The 19,150-nt window shown below is 40.5% G+C and overlaps 1 protein-coding gene across 3 annotated transcripts in view; it reads left to right on the top strand.

Moving 5' to 3' along the window:
• NEK11 (NIMA related kinase 11) overlaps positions 1 to 19,150 on the top strand; it is a 272,127-nt gene that overhangs the window by 20,264 nt on the left and 232,713 nt on the right. The gene's annotated exons all lie outside the window — the stretch shown is intronic.

Consider the following 19,150-nt stretch of genomic DNA (forward strand, 5'->3'; position numbering starts at 1 on the left):
TTATAATTTTGCTCATATAATTCCTGACTTTCCTTTGGTAGATAGATTCCCAAATATTTTATGGTATCAACAGTTATTCTGAATGGAATTTCTCTTTGTATCTCTTGCTGTTGGGTTTTGTTGGTGATGTATAAAAATGCTGAGGATTTATGGGGATTTATTTTGTAGCCAGCTACTTTGCTAAAATTATGAATTATTTCCAATAGCTTTTTAGTAGAATCTCTGGGGTTCTCTAGGTATACCATCATATCATCTGCAAAGAGTGATAGTTTGGTTTCCTCATTGCCTACTCTAATTCCTTTAATATCTTTCTCGACTCTTATTGCCGAGGCTAGTGTTCCTAATACGATATTAAATAATAATGGTGATAGTGGGCAACCTTGCTTCACTCCAGATCTTACTGGGAAAGGTTCCAGTTTTTCCTCATTGCATATGATGCTTACTGATGGTTTTAAATATATGCTCCTGACTATTTTAAGGAAAAGTCCATTTATTCCTATGCTCTCAAGTGTTTTTATTAGGAATGGATGTTGGATTTTATCAAATGCTTTTTCTGCATCTATTGAGATGATCATATGGTTTTTGTTTGTTTGGTTATTGATATAGTCAATTATGCTAACAGTTTTCCTAATATTGAACCAGCCCTGCATTCCTGGTATAAATCCTACTTGGTCATAGTGTATTATCCTGGTGACGATTTTCTGTAATCTTTTTGCTAATATTTTATTTAAGATTTTAGCATCAATATTCATTAGGGAGATTGGTCTATAATTTTCTTTCTCTGTTTTCAGCCTACCTGGTTTAGGTATCAGTACCATGTCTGTGTCATAAAAGGAGTTTGGTAGGACTCCTTCCATCCCTATTTTTTCAAATAGTTTATATAACATTGGAGTTAATTGTTCTTTAAATGTTTGGTAGAATTCACATGTAAATCCATCTGGTCCTGGGGATTTTTTCTTAGGGAGTTGATTGATAGTTTGTTCTATTTCTTTTTCTGAGATGGGACTGTTTAGGATATTTACTTCTTCCTCTGTTAGTTTGGGCAAGCTATATTTTTGGAGGTATTTTTCTATTTCATTTAAGTTGTCGAATTTATTGGCATAAAGTTGGGCAAAGTAACTCCTAATTATTGCTCTAATTTCCTCTTCGTTAGTGGTGAGTTCTCCCTTTTCATTTTTAAGACTAACAATTTGATTTTCCTCTTTCCTTTTTTTAATCAGATTTACTAAGGGTTTGTCTATTTTGTTGGTTTTTTCATAGAACCAACTCTTAGTTTTATTAATCAATTCAATAGTTTTTTTACTTTCAATTTTATTGATCTCACCTTTTATTTTTAGAATTTCAAGTTTAGTGTTTGACTGGGGGTTTTTAATTTGTTCCTTTTCTAGCATTTTTAGTTGCAAACCCAATTCATTGACCTTCTCTTTCTCTATTTTATACAAATAGGCCTCTAGAGATATGAAATTTCCCCTTATTACCGCTTTGGCTGCATCCCATACATTTTGGTATGATGTCTCATTATTATCGTTTTCTTGGGTGAAGTTATTAATTATGTCTATGATTTGCTGTTTCACCCAATCATTCTTTAGTATGAGATTATTTAGTTTCCAATTATTTTTTGGTCTACTTCCCCCTGGTTTTTTGTTGAATGTAATTTTCATTGCATCGTGGTCTGAAAAGGATGCATTTACTATTTCTGCCTTACTGCATTTGAGTTTGAGGTTTTTATGTCCTAATATATGGTCAATTTTTGTATAGGTTCCATGAACTGCTGAAAAGAAAGTGTATTCCTTTCTGTCTCCATTACATTTTCTCCAGAGATCTATCATATCTAACTTTTCTAGTATTCTATTTACCTCTTTGACTTCTTTCTTATTTATTTTGTGGTTTGATTTATCTAATTCTGAGAGTGCAAGGTTAAGATCTCCCACTATTATAGTTTTACTGTCTATTTCTTCTTGCAGCTCTCTTAGTTTCTCTTTTAAGAATTTAGATGCTACCCCACTTGGTGCATATATGTTTAATATAGATAGTGCTTCATTATCCATGCTGCCCTTTAGCAAGATATAGTGCCCTTCCTTATCTCTTTTAATTAGATCAATTTTTGCTTTAGCTTGATCTGAGATCAGGATGGCTACCCCTGCTTTTTTGACTTCACCTGAAGCATAGTAGATTTTGCTCCAACCTTTTACCTTTAACCTGCATGTATCTCCCCGCTTCAGGTGTGTTTCCTGTAAACAACATATTGTAGGATTCTGGCTTTTAATCCATTCTGCTAACCGCTTCCTCTTTATGGGGGAGTTTACCCCGTTTACATTTATGGTTAGAATGACCAATTCTGTATTACTTGCCATCTTGTTAACCCCAGTTTATGCTTTCCTCCCTTCTTTCCCCTTTCCCCCCCTTTCCAGTATTAAGCTTGTGAGCACCACTTGCTTCTCACAGCCCTCCCTTTTTAGTATCCCTCCCCCCGCCTTAGAGTTCCTCCCCCTATCTTACCCCTTTCCCTCCCAGTTCCCGTATTCCCTTCCGCTTAGCTTATTCCTTCCCTTTTCACTTTTCCCTTCTCACTTTTCAATGAGGTGGGAGAAGTTTCACCATAGATTGAATATGTCTTAAGATTTTTCACTTAAAGCCAATTCTGAAGGCAGTAAGATACCCACTATATTCATCCCCCTCCATTCTTTCTCTCAGATATAATAGGTTTCCTATGCCTCTTCATGAGATGTACTACCCCCACTTTACCCTTTTTCTGATACAATGTCCTTTCCACATCAATTTCTAGAACAAGGTATACATGTATTCTTTATACATCTATATAGTCAAAATATAGTTCCCAAGATTAATCTTTACCTTTTTAGATTTCTCTTGAGTTCTATATTTGTAGATCAAACTTTTTGTTAAGTTCTGGTTTTTTCATCAGAAATAGATGAAATTCGCTTACTTCGTTGAATGTCCATCTTCTTCCCTGGAAAAAGATGCTCATTCTCGCTGGGTAAGTTATTTTTGGTTGCATACCAAGTTCCTTAGCCTTTCGGAATATCATATTCCAGGCCCTTCGATCTTTTAATGTGGATGCTGCCAGATCCTGGGTGATCCTTATTGTGGCTCCTTGATACTTGAATTGGGTTTTTCTAGCCGCTTGCAATATTTTTTCCTTCATCTGAGGGTTCTGGCATTTGGCCACTATATTCCTTGGTGTTTTGATTTTAGGATCCTTTTCAGTGGGTGATCGATGAATCCTTTCAATGTTTATTTTTTCCTCTGTTCCTATGACTTCTGGGCAGTTCTCTTTGATAATTTCCTGGAAAATAGTGTCCAGGCTCTTTTTTTCATCATGTTTTTCTGGAGTCCAATGATTCTCAGATTGTCTCTCCTGGATCTGTTTTCCAGGTCTGTTGTCTTCCCCAGAAGGTATTTCACATTTTTCTCCATTGTTTGATTTTTTTGGATTTGCTTGACTGATTCTTCTTGTCTCCTCGAGTCATTCAATTCCACTTGTTCAATTCTGATTTTCAGTGAAGTATTTTCTTCACTCACTTTTTTAAGATCTTTTTCTAATTGTCCAATTGAGTTCTTTTGTTCTGTGGAATTTTTTTCCATTTCGCCAATTTTGTTTTCCAGTTCACCAATCCTATTTTTCAAGGATTTTACTTCTTTATCCACTCTCTCTTTAACTGACTTCTCCAGGCTCTTTTGCCAAGCCTCCCTCTCCTTTTCCCAAGCTTCCTTCTCCTTTTGCCAAGCCTCACTCTGCTTTCCCCATTTTTCTTCTAGCTCCCTTGTGAGAGCCTTTTTAATCACTTCTATGAGGTTCATCTGTGCTGAGGAACAGATGATCTCCTCCTTTGGGGATTCACCTGGAGACTGTCTGTTTTTAGTCTCCTCAGGATTTAGAGTCTGCTCTCTATCTGTATAGAAGCTGTCAAGGGTTAAAGTCCTCTTCAGCTTCTTGCTCATTCTGTCTAATAATCAGAGACAAACTAGCAAAGAAAAACAGAAAAAACTGGAGTCTTTCTTTGGGGGAGGGGTTGGGTATGTTATCGAGCTTCCTCTACAGACTGCAGGGGGCAGCAGTGAGGCACTAGCAGGACTGTGTGCCTGCGCTCTGAGATCCCAGAGCGTGCTGAGTCACTGAGGAGGGGGGAAGGGGGGGGTGGCCAGGTCCTGAGAGACTCCAGCTGTTTGGGGTTGTATTCTTCACCCCCGGTGTTTTTAGCTTCTCTGCTGGGCTGCTGACTTGCTGCCGGAGCAAAGTATCCAAACCTGTAGCGAAGCTCTCCCCGCAGAGACGGCTGCGATCACTCCCCACCCCCTCTCCAGTCTGCTCCCGTGCTCTCACTGCCGCTGCCCTCAGCCTGCGCCCGATCTAAAACCGCCCCAGCCCTCCAGTAAAGACAGACCTTTCTTGGCGGATCTCAAGGATGGCTTCTCTTGGTAACTATTTGTAGGGTTTTTTTTCAGTCAAGCATTGATTCAGAGGCTTGTAATGAAATGGATAGTGAGAGAAAGCGTGGAGCTTATGCAGCAGTGTGCCTCCTCTCCGCCATCTTAACTGGAAGTCCCCGTATAATTAATTTCTAAAAAGATTTTTATTCATAAAATATTTTAAGTTTTATAAAGTATTTTTAAAGGCACTATCTTATTTGATGTCTTATCATTAAGAATATAAATATTAATTCCCATTTTATAGGTAAGGAAACTAAGGTTCACAGTTAAAATTACTTGTCCAGTCAATCACTGAGCATTATTAAGTGCCTATTATATATCAAGCATTTTTCTAGATATCCTGTGAAATTTGAAATATAAGAAGAGTCATGAAAACACCCCCACCCTTCACCTGAGGTGTTCGGCAATGATAGGAAGTAGCAGAGCCCACAGTGAGTTGTGGTAGTAGTTTCCGCAGATTACGGACCAGTGGCCTTTGGAGAATGTAGCCCCAGATGAGTCCTAGATAGAATCCAGTCGTGGGAGCACGAGAGAGCTACACCTGAGGAAGTCCATTGAGGACTCCATGAAGGCTACACAGACCTTGCTGGAGTGGTTTCCTACCTGTCTCCAGGAGGAGCAGGTACCCCTGGGTAAGGGGAAAAGGAAGTGGAAATTCTACTGTTCTTACTGTATTCTTTTAGCACACATCCTTCCTAAAAAGCTGTACTGGGTGTTTGGAAATGGGAAGCATGCAACAGAATGAGAAACCTTGGCCTATAAGGGTTTCCTCCTAGAACTCTTGAGGAGAGGAGGGGTCAGTTGCCCTCTGGGGAGATATATATATATATATATTATATATATATATATATATATATATATATATATATATATATATTATATATATATATGTACTGGATACATATAGAATAAATAGCCAAGGTAATTGGGAGGAGCTGCTAGTAGCCAAGAACCAGGAAAGGCCTTAGGCAGACAACAGAGCTTGGAAGGAGGGAATATGGTCTTATCATTTCACCGCCCAATGTCGGGTGATCATAATTCAGCAAAATTGGGATTTGAATCTAGTTGTCTGACTTCCTGGTCTGGAGTCTATTGGGTTTCACTGAAATAATTTCTCTTAAGTTCTTTGGTCTTCAAAATGAAACAGTGGAATAAAGCCATTCAATAAGATGCCGTTTGCCAGACAATTAAGATCAGTTGACTTACCACATCTCTAAACTTTTACATTGAGTTTTACAAGAAGTTTGTGAATGCTGAAAGACTTTAATTGGAACTGAGCTATCTTTTGAAAAGAGTTGAAAATTGATCTCCTAGGGAGTGTAAACATGTGCTAAAAAAGATTCTGAAAATATGATAAAACAGCAAAGGATTCCCCCCATAAATCTTGGTGTGTGTACATTATTTATCATCCATCTATCCATCCATTGGTGCTGGTAAAAGTCACTGGTCTGTGTCCACGTGATACCCTTGACTTTTGTCACCCGCCGCCAGGTGTAGGGAAGGCAGGGCACTGGGTAATGATTGCCCCAATCAGTTGGCTAAAGGGAACTGTAGGGTCAGGTCTCATGATTTCATAATGGTGCTTAGACAAGCCACAGAAGTGCCCAGTGGGGATTTCTTTTCTATAAATATTCAGAAGGTATTAATGTGTTCCTGTGGTGGAAGGCCCATGCTGGGAGGTATGAAGCACCCAGCTCAGCTGCCACAGGGGGTATTTGTGGGGTGTGCGCCCCATGGCTGTCTCTCCCTCACATTATGCCATTAATCTAGCCTCATGCTAGGATTCCTTGGAAACTCTGCACTTACCTGAATAATTTATTATACAATGATCAATTATTTATGACACGTTATTACAGCTGCAATAAAACCTTAAAGGTGGAATTCTTCTGTCACTTATGAATATCCAGCACATAATCAACAGATTGCTTGGTCGTTTTCAGCCCTTGCAGTCACTGCCTGTTTATTTCTCTGAAGGTATTCCAAAGAGAACATTCATCTGAGGCCGAATTGATTAAAATGGTAACAAACCAGCTTCCTGCTGGTCCTGCTGCATTTGCTCATCTAATCATGTCCTTTTCTTTCTATTTTCACCCTCACGTACACCTGGAAGTAAAACTTCTAGTGTAAAAGAAGAGCAGGAAATAAGAGATTTTGAGTGAAGGGTGTCTGAGAGTAAGGGGTTATGCAGATGGGCGCCAGGTTAAATGGCAGCTCTCCTTGCCCCTTTTCTTATAAAAATTTCTCACGTCACTGATAAAAGTGTTCTCCATGGCATCATTTTATTTTAGATGAAATTGTTTTAGGGTGGACAGAAAAAAATGGAAGATTATTTGCTTGGGCTAGTTGCTATGTGTTGAAAAAATGCTCCAAATCACTATTGATTAGAGAAATGCAAATTAAGACAACTTCTGACCCTTTCAAATTAGCTTAAGATGACAGGAAAGGATAATGAGGGGAATGTTGGAGGGGATGTATAAAAACTGGGACACTAATGCATTGTTAGTGGAGCTGTGAATGGGTCCAACCATTTTGGAAAGCAGTTTGGAACTATGCCAAAAGGGCTATCAAACTGTGCATACCAATAGATCTAGCAGTGTCACTAGGAGTCTATATCCCAAAGAAGTCTTAACGGAGGGAAAGGGACCCACATGTGCAAAAATGTTTGTGGTAGCCCTTTTTGTAGTGGCAGGAAACTGGAAACTCAGTGGTTGCCCATCATTTGGAGAATGGCTGAATAAGTTATGATATGTGAATATCATGGAGTATTATTGTTCTATAAGAAGTGATCAGGAAAATGATTTCAGAGAGGCCTGGAAAGACTTACAGGAACTGATGCTGAGTGAAGTGAGCAGAACCAGGAGATCATTGCACATAGCAACAATATTATGTGATGGTCAATTCTGACGGACCTGGCTTTTTTCAACAATAAGGTGATTCAAGCGAAATCCAATAGACTTGTTATGGAAAGAGTCAGCTGCACCCAGAGAGAGAACTGTGGGGACTGTGTGGATCACAGCATAGTATTTTCACCTTTTTTGTTGTTTGCTTTTTTTTTTCCTTTCTCATTTTTTCCCTTTTTGCTCTGATTTTTCTTGTGCAGTGTGATAATTGTGGAAATACGTATAGAAGAATTGCACACATTTAACATAAATTGGATTACTTGCTATCTGGGGAGGGAGTAGGGAGAAGGAAGGGAGAAAAATTTGTAACACAAGGTTTTGCAAAGGTGAAAACTATTTTTGCATATATTTTGAAAATAAAAAGCTATTATTAAAATTTTTGTGAAATTTAATAAAAATATCCCAGTTAAAGTATGGACTTAAAAAAATACTAGAAGATGAAATCTTAATTTTATTCTCAAGATAAAGGAGAAAGGAGTGGGATTTCATTTTGTGCCACTAATTATTAAAAAAATCAAAGTAAATTTTTAACATGTTGAAAGCAGCTAAACACTTTGAACTTACATTTTTAAAATTCTGAATTATTTTAGATTTGAATTAGGTTATACATAAAAAAGAAAATGTTTTTTATTGAAAACCTTTAGATTAAATCATAGCAAGTTGGTTGTCTCTTTTCAGAGGAAAAACAAAATTTTCTTTTTTTTTTCTTACAACCCAAACAAGTTGTTAAAAAATTGTCATTTATATAGTGCTTTATGTTATATAAAATGTTTTGCATATTGTAGTGTTCTGGTTGGTTTTCTGGAGGTCTCTGGACCAGGCTTCCTTTCAGTTGAGTAATCATCTGAGAATAGCCAGTCCAAATCCTTTATTATATCCTTCAAAGTCTTGTCTCCTTGCCTAGGGCTTTGGATAGCTTTCTTGGAGGCCTTCCGAAATCTTGGTTTCAGTGAAGAAGCGAAGGAGGAGAGCCACCAGGGTGGTGTGAAATGGAGTAAATCTCTCTCCTTGGCTCTGAGAGTTTGAGCTCCCACCTCCAGTCCTCTATCTTCTCTGGATGAGTTTGTCCCAGCTTTATATGCTCTGTTCTAATTACATTATCATAACTCATATTTCATTATATTTTTTTTCTTTGTAGTTCTCTACATTCTGAGAAGGAGGCTATCAGGCAGCCACAAGTGTTCTTAGTCCAGAAAAGTTTAAGAATCCCTGGGGGTACAATGGTAACATCACTATTTTATACATGAGGAAGCTGAGGTTCAGAAAGGACAATAAAAAACACAGATTAGGAGTCGGCACTTAGGGCCTTTAAGGCCGGTTGTCTAGTATCTTCACTTAGAGAGGAGGAAACTAGGGCCAGTGGAGGATGAGGGATTTGCCTAAAGATTCTTGGCCAGTTTAGGGCAGAAATGGCAAAGGGATGTGTGCTATTCACACAGTAAGCAAAGCAAGAGTGTTCCAAACTTTTGTTGAGATTGAAAATCCATTATTCCCCAATGGCGTCTGCTTTCACCCCCAAGCAAGGCCTTTAATGGTCACTCTGGAGAAGAATTGGTGACCTGTATTTCTTCCAGAGAACTTCTTGATCATTGTCTTCAGGGCCAAGTGGCAGTTTAATGTGTTACTCCTTACTTTACTTGTTAATACAAACCATAACAGGTGCAAGCAAGTCTAGTTTCTTTGCAGACATTTCTTTCAGCATTTGAGTTCATTTGTGCCATAAGTGCCCCATTGAAATTGGCAGGAGGGGAGTTATTTATCAAATTGTGGGATGGCACAAAGGGAAAAAATAAAACACATTTTTACAATTTTTTAAACAATCATGTACAGCAGATGGCAGTAACACCACACAAAGACCATCCATCAAGAAATATATATGTATACTTAAATATATTTATATGTGTGTGTTTTTCATATATATGTTCATATATGTATCCTTGTGGGACAATATTTCTAATGATGGTTCTCTAATTTGGAATCATGATTTTTTTCATTTAATTGCAATCACATTTTTAAGTGAATAAAAGACTAAAAAAAGGCAATTAAAATATTTTCAGTTTTCTCTTAGGAAAAGAATAAATCACTTAAATATTTTTATTTTTACATATCATTTTAATTGGGATCAATAAATTCTGCTCCTTCTAGGCTTTAGACGGAAGTTTATTATATTCTCAGATGCAAGCCGAATTTTTCATATTAAGTTAAAAAAAAGGCTTTTATAGAAGAAAATGAATTAAACGACTGCAGTGTTGTTTACCCATTGTCGTGGCCAGAAAGAGTGGAGTCATAGGTTTAGAGGAGCAGAGATCTAGAAGGAACCTTGGATTATAGCCTAACTCTTTCAAGTCGAATCCAACCTCTTCTTTTTACAAATGAGATTATTGAGCCAGAGAGGGAGAGTGACTTGCTGAGTCATGGAAGGATCTAGCACAGTCTAGGTTGGAACTTGGGTCCGCTGACTTGAAATCTTGCTCAGTCTTTTTCCTTATTCTAGTCCTCTCTGCTGTGTTCTGGTTAGTCATAGTGGGCCTGATGGTCAAGATAACTGGACCTGAGGAGAAAGAAAGGATTAGGGAGAAAAGCAGGGACAAAAAGTATTCTTCAGAGAATCTTGGGTTTTCATATTGTTTCTCCTTATCTGTTGCTACAACCTCATACCCAAACCTCTTTGTAAGAAATTACAATTTATACATTTCAACATTTGGGACGTGTCTAAAAGCAGCATTTTTCGGAATTTGCCTCAAAATGACATCCTCCAGTGTGAGCTATTCCATAAGGCAGAAACCCCTTCGGAGGTCTCCACTCTGTCTCCCAGGAGGCTGGTCCTTTCTTCACGGGTCCAATCTCCACCTTCCAGGAGTAGAAATAATGTGCATACAGATAATGGCATTGGTTCTGCAAACAGTCCGGGCCACTATTGTGCACGGCTCTTGTGTGTAGGATAGGATTGGAGAAAGACACGGATAAAGAAGGCAGGAAGAGAGACTCAGTCGGGAGCCGGAGAAGAGGAGGGCTCCGGAGTCTTCCTGGCTCCCACAGATGAGCCAGGGGGACTGCTGAGCCCGAGCCCCTCATTTCACGGAGCAGGAGAAAGGCCCAGAAAAGGAAGGGGAGCTCAGATTTGGACCTAGGCCCTAAATCCTTGTCCAGCACTCTGGGGGAAAGAGCATTTTCATTTGGGTGAGAGCATGCTGTGGGGTAGAAAAGAGGTCTTGGGAGCCCAGGGACCCAGATTCTGTGGCTTTCTCACACCAGGCTGCAAGGGGGCGCCCTGGTGCACAGAGGACTCTGCTGTAGGAGATCAAATCCAGCCTCAGACACTTCCTACTCGTGTGACCCTGGGCCACCTGTCTGCTGCAGTTCACTCATGTGTAAAATGGGCTGGAGGAGGAAATAGCCCCCCCCCCCCAGGGTCTCTGGCTAGAACCCCCCAAATGGGGCCATGAAGAGCCAGACATGCCTGAAAGACTGACCACCACTCTGTCCCTCCATATGTCTCTGTGCACATCACTTTACCAGCCTAGCCCTCAGCTTTCTCACCCGTAAAATGGGGTAACTGAACTCAATAACGCAGAAGGCTGATCAATCCAGAATTATCCTGGCCCTGGGAGGGATGTGTGGGTGCACTTAGATTTGAACTATTTTCCAATGTTCCAAGAATTGAAAGTAACCTCGAAGGCCCCGCCATTCTGGGCATGGCCACCTTGTCTCCCCCGGAGGGGAGCAACTGGTTTGGTTGTTCCTTCTTTGTACTCCCAGGGATTAACACATTGCTTGGCCATGGTAAGGGCTTCAGAAAGACTTGTCATCATAAGGAAATTCTGCTGGTGTGGATTCGGATGCTGTAGAGAAAGCTGGCCCCCAACTTGCTGGTTCACTTAATTCAATTTGGTGCTACCCAAGCTCCCTCGTCCAGGGAGGGAATTGTTGGGAATTGTCCCAGTATCTGCTCTTTCTGGAGTAGGGTAAATAAGGATGCTTATGTCTATAAATTAACCAGATTGGCTGAGAAAGGTTATAAGAATAAAAAAGCAAGGTTTGTGGAATAATCCAGTGTGGATAATCTCATCGTCCTCCAAGGGCAATGGAGGGGAGGATGGAGGGGGTGAAAAAGCTCAAAGATAGGCCTAAATTAAATAGGTGGGACACAGTGGAAAGGATGTATCAGAGGCATATTTTGGAACAATAGAAGAAAAAGCAACATGAGTTCAGCAAAATTTATCAAAACAGTAGTATCCAAAAACATAGCCACTACCATCACCGTCCTACCTCCATCAAAAAAGAGGGAGGTGCTTTTTCTCAACTCTTCTTTGGGATTTCTATGAAGAGTTTTAATTTCTTAAAACTTCTGTGGAGCCAGAAAGAACCAGTGGGAATTGCTCTGCATGCCATTTACATAGAATCTAAATGTAGAGTACAACGGGTCTTGTGGTTTGGGGGTGAGAGCAGTATCAAAGTGAAAAGGATAGGAAAGGAAAAATTTGCTTCTCCACCAGCCCTGAAGTCAGGAACACCTGAGTTCAGATCTCATCTCAGACACATTTCCCAGCTGTGTCACCCTGGGCAAGTAGCTTAACTCCAGTTGCTTCAGAAAAAAAAAATCCTTCTCCTCACACTCTCACCAGAGAATCTCTGTGAATTTTAGGTGCTTTTAAAGGGACTATATTCATTCTTTTAGATCAGATACAGTCTGTCCATCCTCCCAATTCACACTGCCACTGGCTTATTGGGTCCCCAGAGGGGTTCTAGGAGTAACTGTGGATTCTAATCAAGTTCTTGGAGTAACTCTGTGGGTATCAGAAGATACTTACTGGTATCCTACTGGTAGGCTTCCTCTCACTTATCAGCCAGCAGACTCAGTTTTTAGAAAAGGCATTTCTTCAAATGGCACAACAAAAGAGTCATTACTAAAAATTTTCTCATAAACCCGGGATAAATTCTCCTGCATGTACAGAAGAGTCTGTGGGGAGAAAAGTGGACACAAACTTCCAAGGGCAATCACATTGAGACATGCAAGTAAAGAACGCCCAAGGCAACCCATAGACTCTATTGCAGTTCAGTAATCTTTTTTAGATTAAATAAGGATTTCCCTAGTGAGGAACTCCACACTTCTCTATGTGGATCAGTCTGTTTTTATTTCTCAGATTGCCACTGGGATTTAATGCAGATAAATGCCTGGAAGATGAAGGTGCGGAGGCACCCTGTGAACTAAGGACAAATTTGGTGTCTCCTTATACAATTGAATTTTGAGTCTCAGGCTCTTTCTAAGATGCAGAGTGCTTCTTTACATTTGAAAGTCTTTATTTCAATATCTTTGTCTTTTGTCCTTTCCAACTTTCAATTTTGATTTAAATTAAAATAAAATTCATTATTAAATGCTTTACAATCATCTCATTTTATCACAATCCCCTGGGAATTGGGTGCTATTATTAGCCGTTATTGGACTATGAGCTCCTTATAAGCAGGAATTGTCTTTGTACTTCTTACAGTGCAGTTCCTGGCACTTAATATTTATAGGCTAATTTTGTAGGTGAGGAAACTAAGGTCTGTAGAGATTAATTGACTTGCCCAGGGTCACACAGCTAATGTCTGAGGTGGGATTTGAACTTTGGGGTTTTTCTGATTCCAGCGCCAGTGCTTTATCTACTGTGACATCCCTTAAATATATAAAACTTCGAAATATAACTATTTTAATGATATGAAAAAATGACTGACAGTTAATCTTCATCTTCCCAGAACTCTTTCCTGCTATTAATCAAGTATTATTATTTCATTATACACTGAAGAAGCAGAATAGTGCAGAAGTTAAATGACTTTCCAGAAACTTGAATTCTGAGGGAAAACTGAGAAATTCATATTTTTCTGGTTTTTCGCTTGAGATTTGTTCTGAACTATGTGGCCCAAGGACATTTTAAGAAAAAATATGAACTATTGACTGAGAATGGTTGGTCTTATTTTGTTTTTTTACTTATATAAAATTTTACAAAAGTGATGTATATTTTGAAGACATTTGAATAATCCCCATCAACAAAACTCCCAAAGTAAAAGCCAGACTTTATTTCTGAATTAGTGTTTATTAGCTCTCATTGTATTCCTGAAACAGCTTCAAGTAAAAGATAAAAATATTCAGATGTTGTAGGTGTATGTCTATAATAGATGTGTTTCATGTATCTTTTATTAAAGAAAGGGAGGGAAGGAGAAATTATTTTTCCATTTAATTTAAAGAGAATTGTGTGTTTCTTGATTTAAATGAAAAGGTCATCCAGGCTTTGTGTGTTGTTCCAGCCACAGCTTAGGGTACTGCTTGTCAGCTGCATTAAAGTACAGACTCAGGTTGTCAGAGGATGTTCACTGTGAGATGAGACTCGTCTTTTGTGATGAGCCCTTTTATGGGGAGGGCTGTAATGGCTTCCTATTACCTCTGTTACTGTTAGCATCCAATAGAAACTCCCCTGTTTGCAGTTTGAAGCCTTTATAGCTCAGCCCCATTCCTCCTTTCCCGGCTTCTTAGTCATTATTTCCCTCTCCTCATTTTGTGGTCTGGCTATATATTGGTCTTCATCTTTCCCCCTCTACTCTTCCTTGAATGCTGCTCTTCTTCCTGCTTCTACAGTCTCTGACTTCCCTCCCGACCTAGCCCAGGAACCACTTTGGCCTCTCCCCACTCCCTGAGTGCTCCCTGCAGTGTTAGTCGACATCCTTATGGATGCAAGAAATGTTGTAATCCTACTTTCTAACAGAGAGCTTTGGGCACAAAGGTGACAGGGAAGGCCCATAACCCAGCTCTTCTTGGGGATGTCTGGGAGTGAGTCCTGGGCCGCGACCTTCTCCGTGTTCCCAAGGAGCACCATCCAGGCAGCAGCAAAAAAGCTCTCCACGGGAGGGAGGAGCTGAACGTGTTGGAAAAGAGTAGGGGGAGAGGACCTCGCCAAGAAACGTGCGATGGAGATACTGGCTCGGTGTGGTGGAGGCGAGGGACCCTGGCGTGGTCCTGGACGCAGGGAAACCGAGGAAAGCCCGAGCCCCTGGTGAACCCAGGGTCGGAGGGGGAGGCAGTGATCAGCCCCTCAGGGACCACATGGAAAGGGAGGGTAGTGTCTGAGGATCTGGATGGGAGTGATGCTGAGGGAGACTGGGGGAGAATGAGTGTGTGTGTGTGTGTGTGTGTGTGTGTGTGTGTGTGTGTGTGTGTGTGTGTGAATAGAAAAAGTGGCTCCACATAAACTAACTATAAATGCAGTAATGGTGTAACTGGCACATGTGTGTGCGCACACACACACTCACATACTAGCCCAGATAAAGTGACCACATTGAAGTGACCTATTGTAAACCTACATCTTAGAAATAGAGGTCAGGGAAATCACATTTAATGAGGGAAAATCTTTTGGGTTTTTTACTTTTTTTTTTAGGGAAAATATTCTTTTACTGTTGTAAGATTTTGGTAGGGTTTTTGTTCTCATTTAGGAAGTTTTTGCATCCTATTGATTTATCAAATGCAATTTTCTTTGGGTAATATGTTTTCTGGGTTGAAATATGCTACATAGGGTTTAGAGTAAGAAGGTTGGTTAGGAGTCCTTCAGTCTAAACTCATTTTGCAGATGAAGATAGATCCAGAGGCAGCTAGGAAGTGCAGTGGATCGCTGCACTGGCCCTGAAGTCAGGAGGACCTGCGGTCAAATTTGACTTCGGACACTTAATACTTCTTACTGTGTGACCCTGGCCAAGTCACTTCACCCCAATTGCCTCAGCCAAAAAAAAACCACAAAAAACAAAAAAACAAAAAAAAAACACCCCTACTGAGTGTCTGAGGCTGGATTTGAATTCAGGAACACAAACCTACCTGCTTCCCAGTCCAGTGCTCTGTCTACCACATCATCAAGCTGCCCACAGCATAAGGCGTACACCGAGTCATCCTTGGATGTTTGATCACTTAAAAATTGTGCACTCTTCCATAAGAAGTGATGAGAGACTGATATCAGAAAAGCCTGGAAGACTTATGTGAACTGATGCTGAGTGAAGTGAGGTGATCTTAGAACATTGTACACGGCAACAACAAGATTATGGGATGATCAACTCTGATGGGCTTGGCTCTTCTCCACAGTGAGGTGATTCAAGGCAGATTTAATAGACTCTGGATCCAGAGGACTAAGGAGACTGAATGTGGATCAAAGAATAGTCTTTTCACCTTTTTGTAGTTGTTCATTTGCTTGTTTGTTTTTTCCTTTCTCATGTTTTTACCCCTTTTGATCTGATTATGTGTGTGTGTGTGTGTGTGTGTGTGTGTGTGTGTGTGTATAGCATCAAGAATATGGAAATATATTTAAAAGAATTGCACCTGTTTAACCTGTATAGGATTGCTTGCTATCCTGGGGAGGGGGAAGGGACTAGGAGAGGGAGAAAAATTTGGAAGACAAGATTTTGTGAAGTGAATGTTGAAAACTATTTTTGTATGTGTGTTTCAAAAAATAAAATATTTTAAAAAATAAAAGTCATGTTGTCATGTACTTGCTTATATAAAAGCTTGTAACTTTTCATTCTTTTCTTTGTAGGGGAAAGGAGCTATGTGCCTTATCTCTTTAATTGGACTATATAGTCCTGAGAGGTTTAGAGTATATATATCTTCTCTTTCTTTTGTACGCAACTTAGAGCCCTGGACACCCTAAGTCAGATGACCATGGCTGAACCCTGTCTCAAACACTAGCTGTGGGATTATAGGCAGTTCACTGGACTTTTCTTGCAATCAGCTATAAAATGAGAGTAATAACAGCATCTTCTTCGCAGGGTGGTAGCGAGGATCATGTGATCATATGTGAGGGAAGCACTTTGTGAATGTAATCTCCCTTAATTACTCTTCCTCCCATGACTGCTATGTTAGGATATTCAGGAATACTAACTTGTCTCTTCATTGTGCTGTGTCATCCTTGGGGACTGACTGCCCCTCATTTGGTACTTGTAGGAGTCTGATTTGGGTGCATGGGAGGGACTGGGCTCCCTGCTGGTCTTTCTGTCTGCAGGGTATCTCCCTTGGACAGATGAGTTCTCTTACAGTTTTGGCCTATGGGGATTTAAAGGTGCACGTGGGATTCTTCTGGCCATTGACACAGACTGCTAGCATGAAAGAACTAGAACTTGGAGTTTTAAAAGATAATGGGAATCCATCTGGGTTTAATTGGGGAAACACGAGACTTCAACTGTGTGCATGCCTGATATAATAGTAGATATTCAGAAAATACTCACTGAATGATAAGGAGGCAACAGTTGATAGCAGAAAAAGATGAAGGGCAAGCCTTTTTTATTGGTTAAAATATCATGACTTGTGGTGGATTTAAAAGTTTAATTTAATGCCTTTTATGTATCAGAGTCTTTCCCAAATCTATTCTTCTCTCCTTCTTCCCCCAGTCTAAGAAACATAAGTAAAACCAGTAGATAGAATGACCTCATTAGATGGCAGATGAAGTTTTAAAACCTATCTTCTACCAGCTTTAATTTAGCAAACATAGGGAACTACATTTTCTGAACCAAGATTAATCTTTACAAATTCATTCAAATTCTGTTGTCTTTATTATTGTTTCTATTTCCATTATTGTATTCATTGTTTATGGTTGATAGTGTAAAAATGGCAAGAATCACCTTTTCCCCTTGCTAGAAAAGTTTAAGGATTTTGGATTTAGGAGAAGGGGAGGAAAAATACTTGAGTTAGAGTAGGATTGGGAAGCAGGACTCCTCACCACACTGAGTTCTGTGAGTGGGACCAGTGATGTCTCCTACCAGTGAAACCCTGAACCTTCACGGCATTTTTTGGTCTGAGGCTATAGGTTGCATCAGGCAGTGAAGACTGGCTCAGGGTCCCGTCTGGCTCAGGTCTTCATGTCTCGGATTTCAGCATCCCTGTGCTCTTAGTGAGTCACTCTCCCCTCAGTGACTTGGTTGTACCATGACAGCCCCGCTTGTGTGTTTCCTGGAAATAATCCTCGAGTGAAACTTTTAAAGCAGAAGTTGACAGCCTGTGAACACAAATTCCCATTGTGAAATCAGTGGAAAGAGCAGATGCCCAATCCTGAGACGGCAACAAAAGCCAGATTTCTGGCAGATCAGGTGAGAGCTCTTAATGGCTTGCCCTTTTTTTCTTGTGAGTCTTGGGGATATTTATTTTGCAATTAGAATGAGGCAAGGATGACAAAGGGCCTTTGGGGAAGATGTGCAGAGTCTAAAGCCAAAACTATCAAGAAACATCATTTAACCCTCAGTCTAGTTTGTTTGTTTATTTTTTCAATTTAAGTCTATTGATCTTGAAAGTGAGAAATGATTTGATTTTTTCCCTGTCCTGCATTAGTCTGTCCATCCACCTGCACCTCATCTTGCTGCACAAACATTTGGTTTGTGGTCTGTGCACTATATAATAAAGGTTGAGATACATCATGGCCCATTGGGTCAAGTCTCAGAGTCAGAACGCTCCCTTCTGACATGTTCTGTGTGACTCTGGGAGAGTCCCTTCATCTTTCAGTGCCCTAGGTCATGAGCATTATTGATCTGAATTGGTGGAGAGTGTTTACATGTTGGGAGTCCCCACACAAAGAAAATCTGAAGTCTAGAGAGAAAAAAATAGTGACATAGGCCATGTACATAGGATATGTAAATATAATGCCAAGTAGCTTTGAAATTGTGAATCTTAGAAGTGGAGGTGAATCTTTTACATTAATATAAGTCCTTCTGTCCCCACAATTTTTGACTTGCCCAACAATTTCTTGAAAGAGGGAGAAGGGAAAGAAAGTATACTTAATAAGGCTCTGTGCTCAGTGCTTACAGATATTATCTCATCTGATTGTTTGATAGTAGTTTATTATTATTTTAGGCAGCCTTTTTTTTCTTTGCATGGTTCTAATAATTCTTTCTTAGATTGATTCAAAATCTACTGTCCTGTAACTTTCACCCGTTAGTCCTGGATAGGGAATAGCTGCTCAGAATGAAAAGGGCCACACAGCTTTCCCTTACGTAATGAAATGAAAGTGCCATTCCATCAGAAATTAAGCACCTGCTGTGTGCCAGGCACTGTGCTAAATGCTAGACATAGAGAAGACAGTGGAGGACAGTCCCTGCCTGCAAGGAGCTTACATTCTAAAGGTCAAGTGTACTAGACAAGGGATATATTCTGTGATTGATGCATACAGTGGAGGAATGACCAAGCACTGATTGAGTGCCTGCTCTGCTCTGCTTAGTGGCTAGGGCTGTATGTATACACATGAAGGCCGGTGCCTCAAGGGGCTTAGAGGCTGGGGGGAGTGGCAGCGGGGACAGGGAAGTTGGGTCTGGGAGTCCCTGGGTGGGGGGCTGTACAGCAGCTGGACCACATTCTGCGGGGAAGGCCCCGGGTGAATGGTTGACAGAATGTGAAGCCTGTGGGGTGGGTGAGTTTTGACTCCTTTGCCCTCCCGTCAGGACACTGCCCTCGGTCGGAGCAGCTTTTACAAATAGAAAGCCCCTTCTCCTCCCACCCCCCAATACTTAATTTCTTCTCTTCCCTTGTTGCCGGGCTCGGGCACCGGTGAGCCCGTCCTTGGAGCCCTTTCCTGTTTCCCTCGGTCCCATTCTAACTTGCGTCATTCTTGTTTTTGTACCAATGACTGCAAGCTCCTTACAGACATCATTAGTCATCTCTGTGTTACTAGTGCCTGGCATGGGGAGCCACAGGGGAGCCATCTAAAGCACACTGACCAAACTGAACTGATGAGATGATGGGGCCTGAACTTGTGGGAAGCCTCACATGATAGAAGGCGGCCGTCATGTTCCTCTTCAGAGGGGCT

This window comes from Antechinus flavipes, chromosome 5 (assembly GCF_016432865.1).
Source record: "Antechinus flavipes isolate AdamAnt ecotype Samford, QLD, Australia chromosome 5, AdamAnt_v2, whole genome shotgun sequence".
NCBI lineage: Eukaryota > Metazoa > Chordata > Mammalia > Dasyuromorphia > Dasyuridae > Antechinus > Antechinus flavipes.